Raw genomic sequence first — 18057 nt, forward strand, 5'->3', positions numbered from 1 at the left:
GGTTTAAATTGTAATGTTTGGCAAATGTATGCACGGAGCTCCATGTAGCAGTTTCTAAAATGTCCTTGGTAGCCACCCCTCTTAGGAAGGCTATAGTGGTGGCTGTGGCCCTCGTGGAATGAGGCCTAATGTTTGCAGGAACCGTCTTTCCATGAAAGGAGTAACAAAATTGAATACAATTTCCTATCCACTTTGAAATTGTCTGTTTGGAAATTGCTTTTCCTTGTAATCCAGCAGCATATGCTACAAGGAGTTGGTCAGTCTTTCTGTAACTTTTAGTTCTGTCCAAGTAGTAGCGTAGTTGTCTGTGTATATCCAGAGTGTGTAGAAGTTTTTCCCCTTTATTTTGTGGATTAGGGAAGAATGCAGGCAAGTGAATAGCTTGGTTCAGGGATAACCTAGATACCACCTTTGGCATAAAAGTAGGATTGGTTCTCAATGAAACTCTGTCCTGATGGAAGATAAGAAATGGCTGTACTGCCATTAAAGCTTGTAACTCAGATACTCTTCTTGCTGAAGTTATGGCCAGAAGGAATGCAGTTTTCCAAGACAGAAACTGTAGATCCGCCGATGCTGCTGGTTCAAAGGGAGGAAGTGTTAGTTTCTCCAGCACAAAGTTGAGATCCCAAGTAGGTAAAGGGGGTTTCCTTGGAGGATTGATTTTTTGATTCCTCTCAGAAATTGCCTGAGGAGAGGGTGCGAAAAGATAGGTGGATCAACATTGTATTCTGCTGAAATTGCTGAGGCATGAATCTTAATGGAAGAATAGGACAGGCCATTGTGGAACAATTCTGCTAAGTATTCCAGAATATGTGCTATGCTCGCCACTGTCACATCTAAGCCTTTTGTTGTGTTCCAAATGAGAAATCTTTTCCATTTTGCTGAGTATGTCTTCCTTGTGGAAGGCTGGCGAGCTTCCATAATAATGTCCTTTACTCTCTGTGATAAGTTATTTTGAGGGGGGGGTTATGGAATTTTCCAGGCAGTCAGCTGCAATGTTTTCAAGTTGGGATGCATGATCTTGAAATTGTTCTGCGTCAGAAGAAGAGGCCATGGTTTTGTCTGTGACATGCTCCTCAATAGTGGGTACCAGTGCTGCCTTGGCCAGTCTGGAGCTATCAGAATCACTCTTGGCTGTTCTGCCCTGATCTTCAGTAAAACCTTGGACATTAATGGGAGAGGTGGGAAGGCATATACTTTTAGAGCTTTCCAGCTGAAAGAGAGAGAGAGTCCACCCTCCAAGCTTGTGGGTGGTATGTCCTTGAGCAGAATGTCTTCAGTTGATGATTGTGGGGCGAGGCGAACAGATCTATCTCCGGCTTTCCCCATGCTTTTGTTAGGAGTAGAAAGATGTCTGGGTGCAGCATCCATTCGTGTGCATCCATGGTAGTTCTGCTTAAGCTGTCTGCCAGTGCATTTTCTTTCCCTGCCACGAACTGGGGCTGTAGTTGGATATTGATTTTCAAGCATTGTTCCCATAGATTCATGGCCAGCCTGCATAGAGGGTAGGAATGCATGCCTCCCTGCTTGTTTATATACCACATGACTGTGGTGTTGTCTGTCCTTATTAACAGGTGGCCTTGGAGGAGGAAAGGTTTGAAGGCCTCGATTCCGTACATCACTGCCAGCATTTCCTTTTGGTTTATGTGCATGCGCAGCTGCCCTTGAGACCATAGGCCTTGGATACATTTGCTCTCCATGTGTGCTCCCCATCCTCGGTCTGAAGCGTCCATGGTGATGGTTTGTTTTGTTTTTGGTTTGTTGAAAGGCAACCCTCTGTTGGATTGGCAGGCTTGAGCCCACCACAGGAATTCCTTTTGAAGGCAAGGAATGATTGGTACCAAAGTTTCCAAACTGTGACTGTGCTGAGACCATACACTCCTTAGGTACCATTGTAATTTTCTCATATGCAGCCTGGCTTGTAGAATCAGAATTATGCAGGATGCCATGTAACCCAGGGCCTGCAGGATTTTCCTTGCAGTTAGCTGAGTTTGTCTTGTCAGATTCATGAAGTAATCCGGAAGTTGTTTTTGTTTTTCTTCTGTGAGAAAGGCCATTTGGGTGGTTGTGTCTAGATCTGCACCCAAAAAGGTTATCCTTTGGGATGGAACAAGTCTTGATTTTTGGATGTTGACTGTGTATCCCAAGGCCTGTAGTAGGTGGATGGTATAGGCCAAGTCCTTTATCAAATTTTTCTTGTTGTCCGCTTGTATAAGGCAGTCGTCCAGATATGGGTAGATTTGAATCTCCTGAAGTCTGCAGTGTGCAATTACTGATGCCAGGCATTTCGTGAATACTCTGGGCGCAGTAGATAAGCCAAAGGGCAATGCTGAGAATTGATAATGCTCTGATCCTGCAAGAAATCTGAGGTGTCTTCTGCAACTTTGTCGAATAGGGACATGCAGGTATGCCTCCTTGAGATCTAGAGTCACCAGCCAAGACTCCTTGCCCAGCATGGGAAGAAGTTGCTGTAGGGTCAGCATCTTGAATTTTGGCACAATGAGTTAAGTATTCAGTGCGGACAGGTTGAGAATAGGCCTCCATTGATTTTCTTTTCTTGGAACAAGGAATAATCTGGAGTAAAATCCTTGGCCTTGTTCTGAAAGAGTTACCTTTTCTATGGCTTTCATTTGTATTAAGTTGATCTGCTTTAAAGCCTCTGCCCTCTGATTTGGTGGCAGGTTTGGCATTCCGTTTCTTCTTGGCAAAGTGTGGAAATGGAACCTGTGTCCTTTGTCTATTATTTGCAGTGTCCATGTGTCCCTTGTAATATAATGCCAGTTTTTTGAGAATAAAGAAAGCTTTCCGCCCAAGGGTGCTTCCAATTGAGCCCTGGTAGGCGGAATCAAAGGAAAGTCATCGAGTCTGTCCAGGTGTAGTAGTTGTTGCTGTTCCTGCACTACCTCTCTGGTTGGTAGGCTGCCACTGACTGCCTCTGTAGGAGCCTCTAGCTTGCCCTCTACCTCTGGGATCTGTCCGAGTCTGAAAAGGACCAATTCTTAGTAGGCCAGTTTCTGCTGAATCTCGGTGGTTGTACTTGCAGAAAGTCCTTAACTGTTTGCACAGATTTTGCCTTTTCTTCAAACTTCAAGACCTCCTGAGCCGAGGAACCAAATAATTTTTGTTTTTCCATTGGAGCATCCAGGAGTTTAGCTTTAACATGGTCTGGTAAAGACTGTTCCTTCAGCCAGGCATGCCTACGAATAACTGCCCCAGTCATAGCTGACCTACATGAAGCTTCCAGTGCATCATAACCACACTGCAAAAAATGATTACTAACCTGCTGTGAGTTATGTATCAGATCCTGAAGGGATTTATGGTCAAGGGGTTCAGAAGAGGAAAGCTTTTTATGCAATTCATCTAACAAATACTCTTGGTACTGTATCATATGAAATTGACAATTTAATGCCCTCATGGAAAGAGTTGCAGAAGTATATACCTTCTTTCCCCATCTCTCTAAAGCTCTAGACTCCCTTTCAGAAGGTAGAGGGTTTTTGGCAGTGGCAGCTGCAACCCCTTTAGGACCCTGAGAAATAGTATCTGGGTCTGCAGAATGGGCCTTGTACAGATGTAGATGAGAATCCGGGACCCTGTATTATCTATCAGGTTTGGCAGGTGCCGGAGGGAGAGAGAATCAGGGGCTGTACCAACATCATTGTACACATCATCAATAACATTCAAAACAGGAGGTACAGCTAAGGGCCTATGCTGAGGTAAATGTAAGAAGGTCCTTAATCTCTTTCTAGAATCAGAAAATTCCTGACCCTGCCATTGAAAATGTTCTCTCAGAGTGTAGTGTCTCACCAAAGGAAAACACTTCAGGAGGGGAGGCCGAAGGGATAGATTCTTCAGCATCAGAATCCTCGTAGGCCGAATAAGCCTCCTCCTGGTGATCTGACAACTCAGATCCATCCGTAGACTCATCTGAAGAGTGTTGTTCAGAGGGCTCAGTCCTGGGCCTTTTGTCTGGTGATGGGTGAGAGCCCCTGTCCGGGTGAGGCTGAGAACTTCTAATTAAAGAAATAAGATCCTCTGCAAGGCTGAGGATCTGAGAACTAGAAGAAGGTCTCTGAGAGGTAGTCTTGGGAGGCAAAGCTTTAGGAAGTTTAGCAGCTTTAGCCCTGGAAAAAGCCTTAATGGACATGGAAGCAGGGGGTCTAGCTGCACCACATGCAGGAGTAGACTTGTCCAAAGGAATGGTGCCGGACATTTCCTGGACACTGGTTTCAGTAGGTAGCTCAGTAGCAGACTCAGCCGGGGCCTCCAGGGCCGCGGTGGTCGGTTGAGTGGATTCGGTTAAAGGAAGTACCGAGTACTCTGTTTCGGCCGAAACCAAGACACTCACGGTAGGCCTTACCGTGGTTTCAGCCGAAACCGCGGGCCGCGAGTGTCGGTCCTTGTCCTTCCGTTTTTTCACCAAATGCGATGTCGGAGTCTCCGACGGCATCTTATATGCAAAATTAGCCCCAAAGAATTCCTCTGCAAACTCCGACCGACATCTAAGAGTTCGTCGGTTGAAGGAAGCACAGGCCGAACAGGCCGAGACGTCGTGGTCTGGGCCTAAGCAAGGGAGGCAGTAAGAGTGGAAATCCTTATGAGGTATTTGTTTCCCACAAGTTAAACAATTATTTACCTTATCTGACATCGGCTGAGGCAAGAAAGAGTCCCCAATGGGGTACTTAGCTTTTTCGAAGTGTTCGGTAGCTGAATCACAGGATCTGACCGACCGGTACTTGCGAACTGCTTCCGCTTCGGGCACCGCGTGGCAAGAAAGACTGGGGAAAATGGTGTCGGCTGATGCTTTTATACCCCAGACGCTCTGACGTCGGGGAAAGTGCGACGTCAGCCGAGGCCAGACCCAGACTTTGGAATCCGGCCGACCGAAGGGCTGCCTGAGGCAGGACAACCCCCATATGTTACGACTGCAGATGCATCCTTGAAGGACATCTTGGGCATTCTGAGGCAGTGTAGCAACTGCCCCATGTACACAGACAACCCTTTCCTCTTACCTCCCAAGACTCAGACTTGTGAGAGATGAGCCTATATCTCCAAACTGGAAGCCATTCACTCTCCAGCCAAGACTGGAATAGCTGGTCAAGAGAAGGTCAATACGTGCACCACACCACATGGAAAAACAGTCCTCCAGAACACCCACCATCACAGCCCTTACATAAAAACACAAACCATACACCCACTTTCGCAGAGGCTCTCAAAAGAAATCTACCCAAACAGCAGAGACCTCCAAGGCAGAAACGCACTCCACCACAACACAGCACAAACCACAAGACACATATCTCACCTACAGTGTGCCCCTCAACCTAATCTCCTAAGGCAAAACAGCTTGCCCAATACAATAATCATAGGCGACTCAATATAGTGAGGTACACTGATGTCCCACTCACTAGGTTGAATAAGGAGAAGTTAACAGTTAGCTGTCCATCAAGTACCAGAATCAGACAACACATGCACTCAGGTCATTCCACAACAAGTACAAGTATAACCGTCATTGTCCATGTGGGTGTGAATGACCCGAGACACCTCCCGGACTACATGGTGGAGCTCTCGGAATATGTGGCCCAGGCAGGTATGACCCTAACCCTGAGCAGCATCCTACCATCCCCCAAAATAATACCACATTACAAACAAAAAAAATGATTTGACTTTCAACTGGCTAAATTTCTGGTGTCATTCTAAGGGGATCCAGTATCTGGATGCTTGGGATAACATGAGTGACAGATCTTGATGCTTTGCCAGAGATGGCCTGCATCTGTCACCGCTTGGTTTCTGGGTACTGGATAAGGCTCTTGCCACCCTTATAGTGCCTTTTTAGGCGGTGTTCCAAAGTCCAAATTACTACCATAACAGCTATAAATAAATGCAATCCGAGGGTCATGCTGCTCAACGCTAGAAGCCTAACTCTCAAGATGCACTCATTCAAGTACTCCTCAAAAGGGAGAGCAGTGACATTTCTGATGTACCAGAGACCTGGTTTAAAGCAGCAGAAAGCACCCCTGCACTACCAGGGTACAACTCATTCCACACCTTTCGGCCCCAGAACATGGACTGAAGCTCCAAAAGCGGGTCTCCATATTCATAAAGGATATGCACACCTCCAGACCAGTAGCCCAGCACAACACATCTCAGATACTCCAGGTACAACTAACATTGGGTAAGACATCGATTCAGGTCGTAGCCTGCTACAGGTCCCCAACCATGTCCCAAGACTCTCACTCCACACTCCTAAGCATCCTGGCAACTATTAAGATACAACTCAACACTTTCATACTAAGCGACTTCAACTACCCCTCCATCAGCTGGGAAAACTACACGTGCACCAATATACTGGCACAACGCTTCCTGGAATTCATCAATTCCAATGCCCCCCTACTAGAGGAAGCAACATCATTGACCTGGTTATTACTAACATGGGCAACCATTACTCTACACCAGTAGTAAATTCCTCCCTGGTTAGATCAGACCATAAACTAATCACCATGGAAATCCACATCTCACCCACACTCCCCACAAAGGTATCCACCATGAAAAACTTCTCCAAAGCTGACTTTGGACTCCGAAAAACAGAGGTGGATAACTTCATGGCACCCATGCCAATGGAAAAATAGATGCACGATTGCCGAATCATACACCAATGCACTGTACGAACATGTACATAAATGCGTGAAACTAGCCATACCCAACAAAACCAAGATGCTCTCCTCCAAAAAAAGGGAAGCCAGTCTGGTGATCATCTGCCATTAATAAACTCTACAACAGAAGGAAGAAACAGTTGCAGAAAAAGGTGCAGTCCCGAGACTGGAAAAATGTCCTTATTAGCCTCAACAAAAAGTTGAAATCCCTCATCAAAACATCCAAAGCCAGCTATGAAGGCAGAATTGTAGCAGACACAACCACAAAGCCTCCTCTATTTAATATCAAGGATCTCCATGGCAATACCCAGATTTGCTCTGAGTTACTGCACAATGGTACCTCCTATACTGAGCCAACAGATAGTCAACATACTGGCTGACAGATCGGTGCCAACTTTTCCCCCTCTTCCCCCCAAAAGATAAAGCTCAATACTGGAACAATGCCAGGCACCCAACAATACAGCAGCACAGGTTAAAGCTACATTGTCCAAGACCAAGAATACAGCTTCCATGGGACTAGACAATATCCCTGGCTGTGTTCTACATGAATTACAAAGTGAACTGGCACCACATCTGTGTGCTCTGTTCATTCACAGTCTCGCCTCAGGCTTTGTCCCTGCCAAATGGCGCACTGCTACAGCCATCCATCTCCATAAAGGAGGAGCAACTACAGACCCTGATCACCCCATTAGCCTGAGGAGCCTGATATGCAAGGTTATGAAGTGCATCATCATGGACTTAACAAGGATATAGGGAATCTCCAAACTCTAGATCCCATGCAATTTAGTTTTGTGAAAGATAAATTATGCCTGCTCAACCTGGTTGATGACTGAGTCAGTCATCAGAGCAGTGGACGAAGGCAAGGTAGTTCATACAGCTTACCTCGATCTGGCCAAGGCCTTTGATAACCTTCCTCACTCAGGAATTATTGAGAAACTCAGCAAACTAGGCATCAACCCCTGTATCACTAGATGGGTTGCAAATTGGCTCACAGATAAAACCCACAGTGTGAAAGTAGCAGACTCCAAGTCAGACGGCCGTCCAGTCATGAGTGGAGTACCACAGGGATCGGTCCTGGGTCCTCTCCTGTTTGGCACCTACTTCCCAAAAGTACAGGCTAACACAGAGGGACTCTGGCTGACCAAATTCAGAGACTACTGCAAGCTGGGAGCCATTATTAGCTCCCCAAGTGATGCAGGCATCCTACAGAAGGCCTCACTGAGAACAATGACTGGTATCGAAACCATGGCCTTAAATTCAATACCAAAAAATGTGTAGTCATCCCCTTTGAAAAAACTCAGTTCCCACTAATTACCACATCAATGGTAGCCCAGTGAAGGTGTTAAGAGATCTGGGGACACAGGTTGACAGCAACCTCTCCTTCGACCACCACATTGCCACTGTGGTCTGAAAGTCCTATGTGGCACATCCCATTACCAAGGGTTTTGCATCGACAAAGAAAGAGGTCATCATTTCCCTCTACTCTTCCCCCATTAGACCAATCATAGAGTATAATGCCCAATTTGGCATGTACCTCTAGACACCTGCAACAGCTGGAGAGGCCACAAAAGTACCTCACAAAGAGGAGACTAGGCCGTAAACATATGTCCTATATGGACAGAAACTCCAGCTATTCTCAGTCTCATATAGTCTACTAAGAGGCAATCTCTGCTAGACTTACAAAGCCATGTCTAACCCAGCTCTGTTAGAAATGCTACATCAAAAGAAATCCCAATCCCTCCACACCACACGTTCCACAAACCTCAGCCTCATTACCACAAATCAACAGAACATGCTGGAGGGACAGTTTCATAACCCAGACTACCCATGCTCTGGAACAGACTTCCCATACATGTCAAGCAGAGCACCTCACTTGCCCTCTTCAAGAGAAATCTTGATGAGTGGATGAGTAATGGAAAGTTCTCCCAGGATCACTACAGTGGCTGTACTTGAGAGAGGCACTGGGAACAGGCAGAACAATGCCAGGGCACTTCTATGGGCTAGGCTTGTAAAGGCCCCAGGGCCATTAGCCTACTACACACCTATGAAAGACAGACATATGTTTTTTTTCCCCCAATGACCAAGCAGATACCAATGTAAATTTGGACGGCTTGGGAAGCTTGCCCCCAAACTGAGGATGCAGGGAAGGCTGAAGCCCCAAACTGAGGATGTAGGGGAGGCTAAAGCCTTCACCCCTTACAAAGAACACAAAATTTCATGGAGTCTAATCTTCAGAGTTTCCATCTTTGGTGAGTCATAGTGGAAGGATTTACTATATCCTCGTTTCAAAAAGATCAAGAATATACAATAAAATTATGCCTGGCATTGCTGCCCATCAAGCAGTGAAGCTGCATAGTTTGTTTTCTTTCTCTGAATGCCCTGGTAATCCCGTCAAACGTCTGCCAATGTATATAGAAGCATTCCACTGACATCAAAATGAAACACTTCCCCAACAATACCTTCAGCAGTTGGTCCATGTATGCACAAAAGTATCAAAATGAAACCTTTCCTCCCCAAAGATAAATTCAGTTTGTCCACGTAAACACAAGCACCGGAAAGAAACTTCTTCCCAAAGATCCTTTAGCAGTTTGTCCATGTATATACAAGCACTCAAATGACATCAAAATAAAATATTTCTCCCAACCCCTTCAACAGTCATCTCCAAGTATACACAGGCACCAGAATGAAACATTTCCCCAACGACCCCTTCAGCAGTCCATCCAGATATGCACAAGCACCAGAATGAATAATTTTCCCCAAACAACCCCTTAAGTAGGCTGTCTGCGTATGCACAAGCACCAAATGACAATAAATAATTTCCCCCAATGGGCAGTTCAGTGACATGTCCTACTTCAGAGTGAAATTGTTCATTTCTGATGCTCAGTCTCTGTATCACACCATGGCACTGCCCCCCCCCCCCCTCAACCTATTCAGCTAAACACAGGGGTGGTGCCCAAACAAGTAGATGTAGGTAGGGGTAGAAAACACGCAGGATTGCTCAGACATCCAATTAGGATGGGCGTTGCCATTTGCCTTAGAGGGAAAAATATGATTTCAAATCTTACTCCCCTTACAGTTTGCACCTGGGGCAGACCGAACCCTCTGTACCCACATTAGTATCCCTCTGCCTCCCATAGCATTTTAAAGTTAACTCAGGAACCATTTCAATACTTCAGTGACAGATAAGATACATTCCTTTACTATGATGTTCCTTCAAGAGAGTCCAGATTTCTTCCCTATGACGCTTCCAAATCCAATCCCTCAAAGCACAACTGTTTAACCCATATTGCAAAAGAATCGGAAATCAAAAAAGGGAAAAAGTTTTGTGCAGACAAAAAACAAACGTCCACATGCTCCTATTGTTCTCAGTCAAAGATCACCAGAACTCAGAAAAGGTGCAAATCATTTTAAAAAAAATCTTGCTCTTGGACAAAATGTCTTCAGAGTAAGAACTAAAACTGTACGTCTCTACTACTGCAATCAAAAGGAGACAAGAAAACACTAAACAAATGTACTTGATTAAACACAACTCAGTAAGTGAGAACTATGCACTTCTAGGGGAACCTGGTGTGTTCCTCAACATATACTCATCCACTCCCTTCCCATCGGGGGGGGGGGGGGGACACAAAAAGTTGATTAACTTAATTTATATACTAGACATAATGATGGAACATTTTCATGCTGATCCTTCAGATACAACTGTTTGGTAATGACCTGCTTAATGGATGAAATCCGACCAGCTGCTAGTCCTCCTAGCCTATTGCTCCTTCAGATGTTTTCCTCCCAAATTTCCCCAGTACCCTTAACCTCAAGCACTAACAGGTTATACTTCATACCATGCTTTCTGGCCCCAAAACTCGGACCGAACCACAAAAGGAGGGGGAGTATCCATATTTATCAAAGATACCCAAACCTCCAAGTTAGTGGCACTGCACGAAGCATCGGAGACCATCCATGTGCAATTAACAGTGGGAAAAACTGCCTTTCAGTTTGTAGCCTGCTACAGACCACCCTCCCAAACACAGGAACCTCACTCGGCTTTCCTGAGAACACTGGAGAATATGAAGATCTCTCCAAACACTATTATATTGGGTGACTTCAACTACCCAAACATCAATCGGGAAAACTACTCAAGCCCAAACACCCTCGCCCAATGGTTCCTAGAATTTATAAACTCAAATGCTATGGAACAATTTGTCACCACTCCCACAAGAGGGGAAAACATATTGGATCTGGTCATCACCAACATGGGGTCTCTGTTCCACACTAGAGGTATACCCCTCATTGGTAAGATCAGACCATAAAACAAATCTCACTGGACATCCATATTCCATCCCCACGCCTAGCCAAGGAAACCACGGTGAAGAACTTCTCAAAAGCAAATTTCACACTTCTCAAAACTGAGGTGGAATCCTTCAAAGCCCCCGGGCCAGTGGAAAATACGTCCCAAAATGCAGAATCATTTACAAAAGCATTCTATGGACACCCACAGGAATGCATGGAGCATGCTATCCGAAATAAAACCAAGACTCACTCCTCCAAAGGCAGGAGACCCGTCTGGTGGACCCCAGCCATAAATAAGCTATACAACAGAAGGAGAAAGCTACTACATGACAGAGCAAAATCCCAAAAAGGGAAGGCGTCACTGTTCAGTACTAGCAAGAAACTACGATACCTCAAAATCATCTAAGGCCAGCTTCGAAAGAAGAACTGCACAAGACACTAAAGATGATCACAAGGCCTTCTTTAGTTATATCAGAAACCTGGAAGGCAACTCCCAGATATGCTCCGAGTTAGTGCAAAATGGCAAAAAATACACTGAACCCACAGACATTGCCAACATCCTGGCAGAAAGTTCAGTGCAAATTTCTCTCCCCCTTCCTCCCCCCAAAAGAGCAAATGTCTAACCCAACAGAGTGTAGCCTTCCTGAGATCACAGATGCACAGGTGAGAGCTGCCCTCTCCAAAGCAAAAAACACAGCATCAATGGGACCAGACAGTGTCCCGGGCTGGGTCTTACACGAGCTCCAAGAAGAACTAAACCCTCGTATAAATTCACTGTTCAATCTCAGCCTTACTACAGGATATGTTCCCAAGGAATGGAGTACAACAACAGTGGTCCCACTCCACAAAGGTGGTGCCACAACAGACCCAGGAAACTATCGCCCTATAAGCATGACTAGCCTGGTCTGCAAAGCTATGGAGCGTATCATCATGGAAATCATAAACAAAGACATTAGGAACCTCCAGACACTGGATCCTACCCAATTCGGCTTCGTTAAGGGCAGATCTTGCCTCTTGAACCTGGTCAACTTCTTTGAAACCGTTACCAAAGCCATAGATGAAGGGAAGGTAGTCCACACAGCCTACCTGGACCTTGCAAAAGCATTCGACACAATACCCCACTCGGGCATCATAAATAAGCTCACCAGCTTAAATATCAACCCCTATTTCACAAGATGGGTTGCAAACTGGCTCAGGGATAGAACCCACATGGTCAGAATAGCAGGTGCCATGTCAGACTCTAAACCAGTTACAAGTGGTGTCCCACAAGACTCAGTCCTGGGACCTCTATTGTTCGGTATATATTTCTCCGAGGTATAGGCTAACACGGGTGGACTATGGCTGACCAAGTTCGCAGTTGACTGCAAACTGGGTGCTGTAATCAACTCTCCGGCTGACACAAGCATCCTCCAAAAGGGTCTCTCAGAGACAGATAACTGATGCCAGAGCCATGGCCTAAAGCTAAATGCCAAGAAGTGCAAAGTCATCCCCTTTGGGAAAAACAAAGTGCCCACAAATTACCACATAGGTGGTAATCCATTAAGTACGGAAGTAATTAGGGACCCAAGTAGATAGCAATCTCTCCTTTGACAATCACGTTGCCAAAGTGGTTAAAAAGACCCTCTATATAGCCCACCTTATCATGAAAGGGTTCACATCTAGATCAAGAGAAGTCATTGTGCCCCTCTACTCATCACTTTTCAAGCCCATAATAGAGTAGAATGCCCCGTTTGGGATGTAAATTACCAGACACCTTCAGCAACTGGAAAGACCCCAAAAGCATCTCACCAAGAGGATCAAGGGGCTCAAACAGATGCCCTATGCAGTTCAGCTAAAGAAACTCCAGCTCTACTCAGTTGCATACCGCCTACTCAGAGGCGATCTCTGTCTGACGTATAAAGCCATGTCCAACCCAGAATTAATGGACATGCTTCACCTCAGGAAATCCAAATCCCTTAGAGCTACATGCTCCAGGGACTTGAACCTCAGCACAGAAATAAATAGGACATGCTGGAGGGACAGATTCATATCCCAGAAGCTCCCCTCACTCTGGAACAAAATCCCAATCCATGTTAGGCAGAGCCCCTCACTTACCCTCTTCAAAAGAAATCTTGACGAGTGGATGGGAGATCGTAAGTTTACCCATGGGATCTCTTCTGTGTCCCTGCTTAACAGTGGTACAGTAAACTAATCTTAAAAGGGCTACCTTCTGTGACCTACTATACAGAGGCACAGTCAACTAATCTAAAAGGGTGGTGAAAGCCAAACACACTCCGGCTAGGCTTATAAATGCCCTAGGGCAGATTGCCTAGTATCAACCTATGAACCTATAATGACATTTCTGACCAGGAGGTCCAACTACAGACTAATTATCACACTGAAAGATGGAAAGGAAAAAATTCCAGATTAGTCTGCAAATCCCTTGAAATAAGATGGAAATTTGGTAAGAAATTGGCAGGACTGGGGGGGGGGATCGATCCAGCTTTACTGTAAAGCACAACTTCCATATCCCATTACATCCATCCTTCCAATTTGACTATTGGGAAAGAATCCTAAGCTACCCATTTTCATTGGTGGTAACACAACAGGATACCTTTCAGAACTTGAGCTCTTAAGGAATTCTCAGACCTAGATAGGATATCCAATTTATAATATATTTGACAAATGTATGCAATACAGATTTCATCCACAAAGGAATTTCTGCAAGAGGCAGGGAAGACAAACAAATTTGGCGGAATGAGCTCTTGGTTTAAACCGTAAGGTTTTACTTCTGAAAGGACTAAAGGTGAATGCAAAGCCATCTGGGTAACATTTGATTACAAATTGTATTGCCCGTTTTGTTTGGGACAGAGAAGATAAATAACCAAATATCCTTCCAAAGTGGTCTGTTTCTGTGCAGGTAGAATTTGAATTTTATAAGAACATCCAGAAAATGCAATAAATACTCTCCTTTAATGGAATGGTTATGGACAGATACAGATATATGCATTAGCTGATAGTCTCCAACCCCAATTTGGAATAAAGGAACATTTGATTCTCAAGGTGACTACTCTTGTGAACGACGGCAGTGCAGACGATAGTCCTGGCAATTCTGAAACCAGGCTGGCTGATGTAATTTCGAAATAGTGTTTCCTAAATAAAAACTAAGTTTGTAAAGGAAGCTGTCTCGAAGGTCCCATGAGGGAGTTGGATCTTTTAGTGGTGAATATAGAAAAAAAAATCTGAGAAAGACTTTATAAAATCAGTGTAACGGCAGGTAACAGTTTAGGAACCTGGAATGCAAGTTTGAAATGGATGCCAATTCTCCTTTAATGGTAGAATAAGTAGAACCCTTGTGAAGGATTGAAGGAAACTGTAAACCTTCTAGAATGAAGGCAGAAAGAGAAACCAAATCTTGTTCTGTGAACTATACAGAAAAGCTTCCATTTACTCAAGAGTTTATGGGGAGACTGCTTCTGAGAGGCAGAAAAGATGTGTACCATCCTTCAAAGACCAGGATGGATTTTTGGCTATTATGAGCATCGCAAAACTATATGGCTAATCGAAGGTTCTGAGTGTCCGAGAATGACTGGATAGATGAAATAGATCTGGATATGACCTACAAGCCACGGAGCTTGTTCAAATTAAGCCTATGTAGGGAAACTGGACCTGCCTGGGCCGGAGTGGGGAAATAAGAATGAGAACTGCAGTAGGTTTAAAAGCAAAGGCTTTCTGTAGGAAAGTACAGTTGTGTAGGATCCTATCTTAATAGTAGATGTCCTATTTCTCATTGCTGCAGTATTCTTTACTCCTAGGATATCCTGCCAAGGACAGCCAAACATCTGGTCAGCAAACCAAAGCATTTACATCTTCGAGGTGCCACATTTAAGACACATGTCCTACATGCAAGGCATAAAGGTACATATGTGACATATGACTGCCTAATACTCAGAAATTAGGTGCCCTAGAAGAACTAGGGTAAACCCTGAGGAAAGTAACTTGTACACCCCGGAAGGGGTGGAAGAGAAAGATGAAAATGAAATTGGAGTACAAGGAAGGTGATGAAAGACCAGTCAGCCAGAAAGAAAAAGTAATAGGTGGTAGGAAGGAGGGACTGAATATCGCAACAGTGCGAAACATGACTACATCTACTGTGAGAGCTTACACAACTGTACTATTATCATTTCTCATCATTTTTGCAGCATTCCTTACTCCAGGGAGAATAAAAAAATCTACTGTAAAGTATGGGATGAAGAAGCCACAGAAAAGAGCCCTTCAAAAACCCATGAAGGATGGCCTTGGCAAAAGTTGCCCTGGCCCTAGAAATGACATCCAGCTTGTAATCTTTGCTGAACATTTGAACAGAAGCCTGACTAGCAGAGTCCATGATTGATCTAATATCCAGACCCTTTAGGGGAAAAAAAAAAACATCAGGAGAGGCCACTGTCCTGATAGAATGAGCACGAACAGAAGAGGAAATGTGCTTGCCATGAAAAGAATAGCAAAAAGAAATAGCTTTATAAATCCAGGAGGAGATCTGCTTAGATATCACCAAACCCAATTTCCCGGCATGAAACAAAACAAAAAGCTGTTCAGATTTCCTGATACGTTTGGTCTTGTCCAAGTAATATCTGAGGTATGTAAATCAAATGGGTTTTAAAAACTCTTTCACTAGGATTCCGTGTAGAATGAAAAAAGGAAGATGAACAGACCGATTCAAGACCAAATCATTCACCTCGGGCATAAAAGAAGAATTAGCACAAAGACTCACTGTTTCTGTGGAAAAACAAAAAGGTGGAGCCACGAGTGCTTGAAGTTCCCCTACTCATCACTCAGACCCAATATAGAGTACAACGCCCGTTTTGGTATGTACCTAACAAGACATCTACAACTGGAAAGACCACAGAAATACCTCACAAAGAGGATTACTGGCCTCAAACAGATGCCCTATGCAGACAGTCTCAAAAAACTACAGCCTTAACTCCATCGCATATAGCCTACTCAGGGGCAATCTCTCCCTAACGTACAAAGCTATGTCAACCCAGAGCTGTTGGACATGCTCCACTTAAAGAAATCCCAATCCCTCTGAGCTACACGCTCTAGGGACCTTAACCTTGTCATCACAATAAACAGAACATGCTGGAGGGATAGATTCCTGTACCAGAGACTTCCCATACTCTGGAACAGACTACCTATGTCAAACAGAGCTCCTCATTAGCACTCAAGAAAAATCTTGATGACTGGATGGGAAATGGGAAATTCACTCCGGGGATCACTTCTGTGGCTCTGCTCAACAGGGGCACAGGAAAATAATTTTCTTGGGTGGCGAAAGCCAGGGTACATTTTTTGGCTAGGCTTGTATGGGCTCTAGGGCAGACAGCCTAGTACCTACCTATGAACCTAAGTTAAGACCCACCAATAACAGTCTTCCAAGTATGTTGTAGGGAAGAAGCAACTGCATGCCCAAAAGGGGAAAGGACCAGTTTCTCAACAACAAAATTAAGGTCCCAAGAAGAAGGGCTTTTCTGGAGGTTAAATATGAAGGATGCCTTTTAAAAAATTGTTTTACTTCAAAACTAGAAGCCAAAGATGGATTCAGAGACAGTCTAGCAAAAATGGCTGAAAATTTGAACTTTAAAAGATGAATATGCCAAGCCAGAATTGAGCAACACACAAATAAGAAAGAACCACAGGAATGCCCACAGGAAAAAAGGGTTCAGGTCATACGCATAATTCAAATAGAAAATATCTTCCATTTTGTTGCCTTTTCTAACCGTGGTTTTTCTTGCCTCCGGCAAAACTTAAAGTGCATCCTCAAAGTTAGTGCCTAAAAGGACTTAAAACCCTATTACCCTACATATCAATTAAAGGCTAAGCAAGTGAGGTTAATGATAGATCCTTTGTCTTGTGTGAAGATCCAGCCTGTGAGGTAACTTGTGATGATTGCCCCTGGCCAGATGAAATAGAAGGAACCAGTGTGAGCTAAAAGGAAGCGTGTCCCATATGATCGTGTGCAGGACATTTGGTAGTAGAAGATAGTAGGAATACGCATGCAGAAACACCCCCTGCCAAGAAAAAGACAAGGCATCCACTTTCAAAGTCAGAGGTCTTGGCAACAGAACTGGGCAAGTCTGTTCAGAGGAGAGATAAAAAGATCTACTTGAGCAGTCGCCACTGATCTAAAATGTCCACGAATACCTCTCTGTGAAGCATTCACTCCTGAGGATTTGTCCTAAACCTGCTGTAAAATAAATAAATAAATAAATAACTTAAAAGTGCCACCAGACTGCACTGAAGGAATGCAGATCACCTGAAGAATCAAATGACAGCGACTGCAAAATCCAAGCATGAAGAGTTAGCCCACAAACATTTTGTGTCCCCTTGTTTAACTACGTATTACATGACTGTTGTATTGTCTGTAAATAAAAAACTTTAGGAGGGCCTGGAATCCAAAGGGAGTGAAAAGGCTGGAGAGCTAGAACAGCCCTCATCTCCTTGATGTTGATATGGTATTGCCAGTAGTTGAAAGGACCAAAGACCCTGGACTTCAAAGCTGTTGGAGCAGACTCCCCAGAAGTGACTGGAAATATCCTTGTACAGCTCCTGTGTAAAGAGAGGAACCTGAAAAGGCAAACCCGGATAGAGGGACATCTGGTGAATCCATCAGCAAACTCAGGCTTGAGACAAGGCAAGAGAGGAACCAGATACTCCAAAAGGTGGCAGTGCTGCAGCCAAGCAGTCTTCAAAACCACTGAAATTTCCCCATGTGGAGTTTGGCAAAAGGAACCAAGGGAATGGTGGATGTCATGTACCCCAGAGCTCGGAGAAACGTCCTTGCTTGAAGGACTGGAAGAGGAAGGAGAGACTGGAATTGAGCAGTGAAAGGCAAGGCCTTGGAAGGGGGAAATAAGCAAACATTGGAATGGTAAGAATCCTGAAACGGAGGAACACTTGGCCCTTTGAGGGAAATGGAGAGAGATGGTGAACCCTACATTGCAGAAGATTAGTAAAGTGTAGATCCTGAAGTAGAAACTGCTGAAAGGGGGCTTGAATCAAAAGTTGTTCAAACATGGGAATATGAATCCCCTGAAGCTTGCAGAAGGCTACCACTAGGTCCAATTTGGTAAAGACCCTTGGAGCTAAGCAG

Source organism: Protopterus annectens, chromosome 5.part1 (genome assembly GCF_019279795.1).
Source record: "Protopterus annectens isolate FY-2018-M chromosome 5.part1, PAN1.0, whole genome shotgun sequence".
In the NCBI taxonomy this organism is placed as follows: domain Eukaryota; kingdom Metazoa; phylum Chordata; order Ceratodontiformes; family Protopteridae; genus Protopterus; species Protopterus annectens.